Here is a 7,233-nt window from a genome sequence, read left to right on the forward strand (position 1 = left end):
GCACGGTGGCTCACGACTGTAATCCCAGCACTTTGGGAGGCTGAGGTGGGTGGATCACCTGAGGTCAGGAGTTCGAGACCAGCCTGACCAACATGAAGAAACCCCGTATCTACTAAAAATACAAAAAATTAGCCAGGCATGGTGGTGCATGCCTGTAATCCCAGCTACTCAGGAGGCTGAGGCAGGAGAATCACTTGAACCCGGCAAGCAGAGGTTGTGGTGAGCCGAGATCGTGCCATTGCACTCTAGCTGGGCAATAAGAGCAAACTTCCATCTCAAAAAAAAAAAAAAAAAAATTCACTGGGTGTGGTGGCACATGCCTGCAGTACCAGCATTTTGGGGAGGCTGAAGGGGGAGGATCGCTTGAACCCAGAAGTTCCAGGCTGCAGTGAGCAGTGATTGCACCACTGCAGTGCAGCCTGGGAAAGAGAGTGAGACCCTGTCTCAAAAAAAAAAAAAAAAAGGAAACATTTGAGTCAGTGGACAGGAAGAAGCAGACCCACCTCAATCTAGGCGGGCACCATCTAATCAGCTGCCAGCACGGCTAGGATAAAAGCAGGCAGAGGAATGTGGAAGGACTAGAATGGCTGAGCCTTCTGGCCTCCATCTTTCTCCCGTGCTGGATGCTTCTTGCCCTTGAACATCAAACTCCTATTTCTTCAGCTTTTGGACTCTTGGACCTACACTAGTGGTTTGCCAGAGGCTCTCAGGCCTTCGGCCACAGACTGAAGGCTGCACTGTCGGCTTCCCTACTTTTGAGGTTTTGGGACTCAGACTGACTTCCTTGCTCTTCAGCTTACAGAGAGCCTGTTGTGGGACTTGTGATGGTGTGAATCAACACTCCTTAATAAATTCCCTTTCATATATACATCTATCCTGTTAGTCCTGTCCCTCTAGAGAACCCTAATACAGTGATTGAACACTTAATTTCATGATTTTATGACTTCTATTTTATTGAAAGCAAAATGAATGAAATACATCCATATCCTCAAGTGTAAATGGATTTTAATATTCAATTAATTTCCTAATGGTAACAATATTTGTACCTTTGAACTTTTCATTATGGATGAGGTCACTTATTCCTGAGAAGTGAAAGTGATTCCACTATGAAGCTGCTGATGTCATCCTTAAACTGGAAGGAAAGTTGTAATCGCAGTATGTTTGCTTCAAATACTTTTTGATTAGGCTGAGGAGTTAGTTATTAGCCCATGTTGAGAGAGGACCATATATTAATTAGGACTCTCCCAGGGAAGAATGAACCAGACCAGCAACCGCCGTCTCCTGTTAGGGAAGCAAACACTGGTCTAGCTGCAACATTCAGCTACTGGAACTCTATAATACACACACACACACAGTCTCACACACACACACATATACACACACACACACTCACACACACACATACACACACACACTCACACACACACATACTCTCACACACTCACACACACACATACTCTCACACACACACACTCACACACACACATACACACACACACACACACAGGAGGAATCTAAACATTAATGAAAATATGTGCCCACCACCAGCCATCTTTCCCTTTTGTTTTCAAATACTATGAGATATGAATTGCATGTCTTGCAAATACAGTGAGATGTGAACTGCATGTCTATGAATTGTGGGGATAACTTACAGCAGAATAGCTCATTGACAGACTTATACACCTTCAGGCATTGAGTATCCTTCACCTCACCCCACCTATAGGACCGTAATGTACCCATGACCCACTTGGTAACAGAGCCTGGTACTTGCTTTTTGCTTTTGTTTTGTTTTTAGAATCAAGGCAAGGCTTTACTACTTTATGATTCATGTAACTTGGATAAAATCACTCAATCTATGGGTCCTCATTTGTTAAACAGCACAATCATATTTTTCTTAGAGAACTGCTGCAAGGATCATATGAGAAAATGTTTGCAACTATTCTTGGTAAATTATGTGCACATATTGTCTGTTACCGTAATTTAACATGTTTTATCAAGCGTCTACTATTTCTGGGGCAAGAGAAATGACAAAAATATGGTTGGCTTCCTCTGGGGGTGCAAAGTCTCTCCTGAAACATTTGGGTAAGGTCAAGTGTTGTGTAACTATTTGTAGCAACTGTGTGGACTTAGGAAGTTTCCTCTTCTGCATGACATCAGATAATGTGCTGAATTTAGGTAATACACAGAAAACATAGGTTTACAAGACCAGCATCAGTTTAGGCCACATCACAGTGTTCCAAGTGGAGGGTGGAGGAGAGGTGGCAGTTCTGAGAGAAATGCATAGTGAGAGACAGAAAGCTTAGTTAATGAATAGCTTTCTCTAGAGACTGATTCAGAATAAAAGAAGTTATATTTAGCCTAATTAAGCAAAGTTACTTTAATTAGGTTGAAATCTTTAAGTTGCATAGGTTGAAAAGATCCTTGGACTTTCTCAGTTTCTTGTCAGAGGAAAAAAAACACGAGGAATGACAAGCTGAGTGGAATTCTGAGGCAAGCCTGAGTAATGAAACAGCTAAAGATCAGGGCATTCTCAAAGGATGGGTCCTTAGTTTTATGATAGAATATGTATTGAGCAGAAAGTGTCTTAATTCAGTAAGACTCCTTGACAAGCTCATATGTATTGATATTTCTATTGGTACTTTATAAAGTCACATTTTTATTTATAGGTTAATAGTGTCCATTATTAGAATATCTAAGTTATCATAAAATAATGGTTGGCAATATTCACTGAGTACCTACTATGTCTTCAATGCATTGTCTGGTTGTTTTTTTTTTTTTTTTTGGCGACAGAGTCTCTCACTCTGTCACCCAGGCTGGAGTGCAATGGTGCAATCCTGGCTCACTGCAACCTCCGCCTCCCAGGTTCAAGTGATTCTTCTGCCTCAGCCTCCCAAGTAGCTGGAATTACAGGTGTGCACCACCACGCCCAGCTAATTTTGTATATTTAGTAGAGACAGGGTTTCACCACATTAGCCAGGCTGATCTCGAACTCCCGACTTCTGGTGATCCACCCGCTTTGGCCTCCCAAAGTGCTGGGATTACAGGCGTGAGTCACCATGCCTGGCCCATTTTGTTTTTAATAACCCTAACAGGAGGTGTTACTATCCTCAGTGTTCCTATGAAGAAGCTGAAGATCATAGAGGTAAAGACAATTAACAGCCAGTGAATGCCAAAAATGGGTTTTGAACCTGGACCTGACAAGCATCACAGGCAACATGCAATATACTTATAATTCCATCTCTAGAATTTGGCAGTAGAAACTTGATATAGGCACTAGGAAAATATTTTGTTTGATTAACTGACAGCAGATTAATACGATTCGGAGGTTAATTGTTAGACCTAGAAGGAATCTTTGAGACCCAATCCCAAATCCTCATTTTCCAGATATGAAAACAGATCTAGAGAGGGAAGGATGACCTGCCCAAGGCAACAAAGTAAGTCCATGACAAAGCTGGTATTAAAATTAAGGTCACCTAACCCTTGCTCCAATTGTTCCTGGGATCCCTTGAGTAGACTGTGTGACAGGCCCAAGGACCAGTGGATCAGATAGAGTATGCATAAGGCACCTTCCCTCCCCTCCCTTTCCTTCTCTGCGTTCTGCTAGGTCTTCTCTGTTGCCCACAAAGCCCCCAGGAGAAGCCTCACCACAACTGCTCCACCCATCATTAGCAGCCCAATGCCTATGCCAGAGTGGTCAAAGTTTCCAGGCCTCTGGTCCCAAGGCTGTGCTGACTTCCGTGCAGCATCAGTGAGAAGCACCTCCTCCCCAGCTCAGTGTCACCCTTGGTCACCTGGGCCCCAGTGGTTATGCTTGTGCCAAGAATCTCACAAAATATTTTTTAAACAGGCCTGCCAGCTTCCACACCCAGCCCCCGCCCACAGCCCCCACTAATTATAGCACTCAAACCCAGTCAATGGAAAAATATGAGAAATGAGCCGTGCCATCTTCTCACTTTTTCTTGTCCTACTTTTTCCTAGACTCTGACCCCACCCGAACACCATTTCTCTTCCTTCAGGTAAAAAACAAAATCTCCTGTGCATGTGACTTAGCACAAACACAGGTAAATATCTGCTCTGTGTGTGTGTGTGTGTACGTTTGTGAGTGTGCATGCGTAAATGTAGCAGGGATATTATGAGCAGTCAAATATTCTGCTATGCTTGGAATCAATTGCTGGCCTTTTAAAGTGTCAGTCACAGGTTATGGCTGCTACAGCTGCATTTATAAATGTTCTAACCACTGGAATTTACCTTCTGAGCTCGAGAAATTCAAGGTAAATTGTAAAGTTTGAAACAGAATCAGTCAAACCAAATTAGAGTGAGTGGCAGGACACCTGAGAGTACCTGTCTCTGTTGCTCAAGCGTAAGATGTCACAAATCTTGACTTAGACTTAGCATCAGTTGTGAGGGACTCCATTAACAGGCATGTATACAGATAAAGCCCAGAAGACTGCCGATAGCCTTCACGAGTTAGGAGACAGGACTTACCCACTGTTGTCTTGCTTCTGACAAGATGCCTAACCATTCTTTTAAGTTTTTGTCTTCCTAGATAAAGCATAGTAAAGAAAAACAGTCAAGAACACCTACATAGAGTCAAGCAGCATGCTCCACACTTCCATCTTTTCCTCTTGGTTAATCTTCCCAAGGGCCATGTAAGGCCCAGAGAGGTTAATTGAATGATCTGTTCAAAATCATGCAGCCAAGAGATGGCAAAGCCAGGCAAGCACCCAGGTCTTCTCATTTCAAATAGCTGCCTTTCCAGTGTACATGCTTACCTCCAGGTTATCTCTACACATTGAAGACACACACCCCTTTTATGTTTTCACCTTGTGTGTCCTTCTCTTATCACTAGCCACTGATAGTTCCCACCTCAGCAAGACAGACCTCAGATACACCTTGTTTCACCTCAGACAAGTCCAATGTTGTCCACTATGCTGAAGCCAGGTAGATGGCTTATTATCAAATAATCCCCAACTCTCTCTTAGTGAGTTTAACCTTGGCTAGAATCTGTTTTGATGGCAAAACAGAGCTGAGCTACATCTGGATGAATCCCAGGCAAATTCCAACCTCCAAAGACAGTTAAATAATACTGCAAAAAAAAAAGTTTCATCAATACAGAATTATAACCAAAGGAACCTAAAAAATATGCAACACCTTAGAGGTACTACGACATGCTATAAATTGTGACACATAGTTTTAACAAGGAAAGAAATCACGGAAGAGAAGATATAGTAAGCGTATGTGAACATGTTTGGTTTATTTTTTTAACAGAAAGAAATACATCATTACATTTTAAGGAAAATTCAGAATAGAGAGGTAATCTTTGTTACTTAATGATTCAAAGTGAACTTTGTAAGGTGTTTTCTTGGTCTGTATTTTTATCGACTTTTCTGTATCATTTAAAACTTGCGACCATACTTTTTTCCTTCTATTCTTTCCATTCAAGCATGAGTTTTGGATTGTTCATCATGTGACTATACCTTGCCAATTGAACCATATTTCCTCTACCTGCATAGTACTGACTCCTCATCCTGCCCTGGCTTGCCTTTTCACTTTCTGTCTTGAAACTCTACCCATCTTTCTGCCTTTTTGACTGCTCCTCGGTCCCTTTCTCTTGTGCCTCTTTCTCCTTCTGCCTCTTGGCTCTTCTAAGACATTACCCAGGGTTAGTCCTTGACTCTCTCAACAGTCCCTCTCCCCATGCAATTTTTCCTCATTCATTCTCATGGCCTGCTGATGACCTTCAAAGCTACATCACCACATCTATCTTTTCAAACAAGTTTCAGTGGCATATCTTCATTTTCCTTGATTTGTCCATTCATATTTTGCTATCATCTTCAGTCACCAGCCCATTTCAATCACAATTATTCTTCTAATTATCCGGACTGAAAATAAATGGCATCACTTTTAACCATTTCTTTATCTTCATCTTCTACAGTGAGAAATATTCATCTCTATACCTGCTGCCAATACCTTGACAAGACTCTGGCTGGCCCACGTGTCAATTATCTCAGTAGCTTCCTTTGTGGCTTTCCTGCCTCTGGTCTCTTGTCACTCAAAACTACCCTGCATGCCCCTGCCAAACATTCTTCCTTCAATACCATTTTCTCATGTCACTCCTCCACCAGCATACCAGGTCAGGATCTAACCCAGTTTACCTAGTTAATCCCAGTGCTATTCAACATGCACTTCCTAATCAACCCAGGATGGCCTCCCCACACTGCATCAATATACCTCATACCTCCCTGGTTTTGATCTTTTAGGTCCCATTTTCCCAAATGCCTCATTCTTGCCCCTCCAAGTTTCAGAATTCAACTTATCTTTCCAGACTAAGCCCATACCTCCCTTGCTTTAGGAACCTATGCTGGTCAACTGCCAATTTGCTCTCAGATCCATCCTCTCCCTTCCCTTTTCCTCTCTGTATCACTACAAGGGAATGAGGTTCCCTTGCCCTCTAGTTTTGGGTAGGTTTGGCTCCAGGAAAGCGTGAAAAAAGGTTCAAGAAGAGAAAGACAAGCCAGTGTTTTACTTTTCCTATTTTTGTGTATGTTTGCAGTGTCTGCAGTAATGGCTATGTCTCTTCTATGGCTTCAGCTACTGTGGACAGTCCCAGCTTCTGAACTCTGGAAGCAATACCACCTCCCTCCAGTCCCTCCAGGTGAGGAGTGGTCTTTGTTCTCTGGGTTGCCTTACTATCCTCTATTTGGTTTTTCAGTACTTCTGTCACAGATATGACAAATTCCCTATATTAAAACTCCCTCTATTTAAAGATCCAGCATGATTTCTGTTTCCCTGTCCAAACTTGAAGAAGTTTGGACTGATAACTTTCAACATCTTTTCTAGCTCTTACAGTCTTGTCCATTACCATATAATGTAGCCCTTCATTATATACTGACTGGAATTGTGCAATACATTTTCTCATTTATTCATTCATTCAATGGATATATATTTAGCTATACAATGTGCATCCAACCACATCAGGTGTTGGAATTTGGAGGGAGGGCACAAAAAAGTATCAGGTACAAAGCATTTATTTTCTTGATGGTAGCAAAAGGCATTCACAAACAAGTGAGGCATTAACACAAGGTAGTACTTGGTTACGAGTCAGATGAATGCCTCAGAAAATGCTTGCTGTTCCATATTTAAACCTTTTGGCCTCATAGATGAGATCTTAAGTATGTGCTTAGAAGACTGAGTTTATGCCCGGAAAGCCAATAAAGATTATTTAGTTTTTCA

The 7,233-nt window shown here is 42.0% G+C and overlaps 1 long non-coding RNA gene across 1 annotated transcript; it reads left to right on the forward strand.

The window, feature by feature from the left end:
• Positions 1 to 3,386: 3,386 nt before the first annotated feature.
• Positions 3,387 to 6,650, forward strand: LOC105470875 (uncharacterized). Its single transcript, XR_980830.2, has 3 exons — positions 3,387 to 3,434; positions 3,979 to 4,016; positions 6,554 to 6,650. It is a non-coding gene; the product is annotated as an uncharacterized lncRNA (long non-coding RNA).
• The last annotated feature ends 583 nt before the right edge of the window (positions 6,651 to 7,233 follow it).

This window comes from Macaca nemestrina, chromosome 2, assembly GCF_043159975.1.
Source record: "Macaca nemestrina isolate mMacNem1 chromosome 2, mMacNem.hap1, whole genome shotgun sequence".
Classification (NCBI taxonomy): Eukaryota; Metazoa; Chordata; class Mammalia; order Primates; family Cercopithecidae; genus Macaca; species Macaca nemestrina.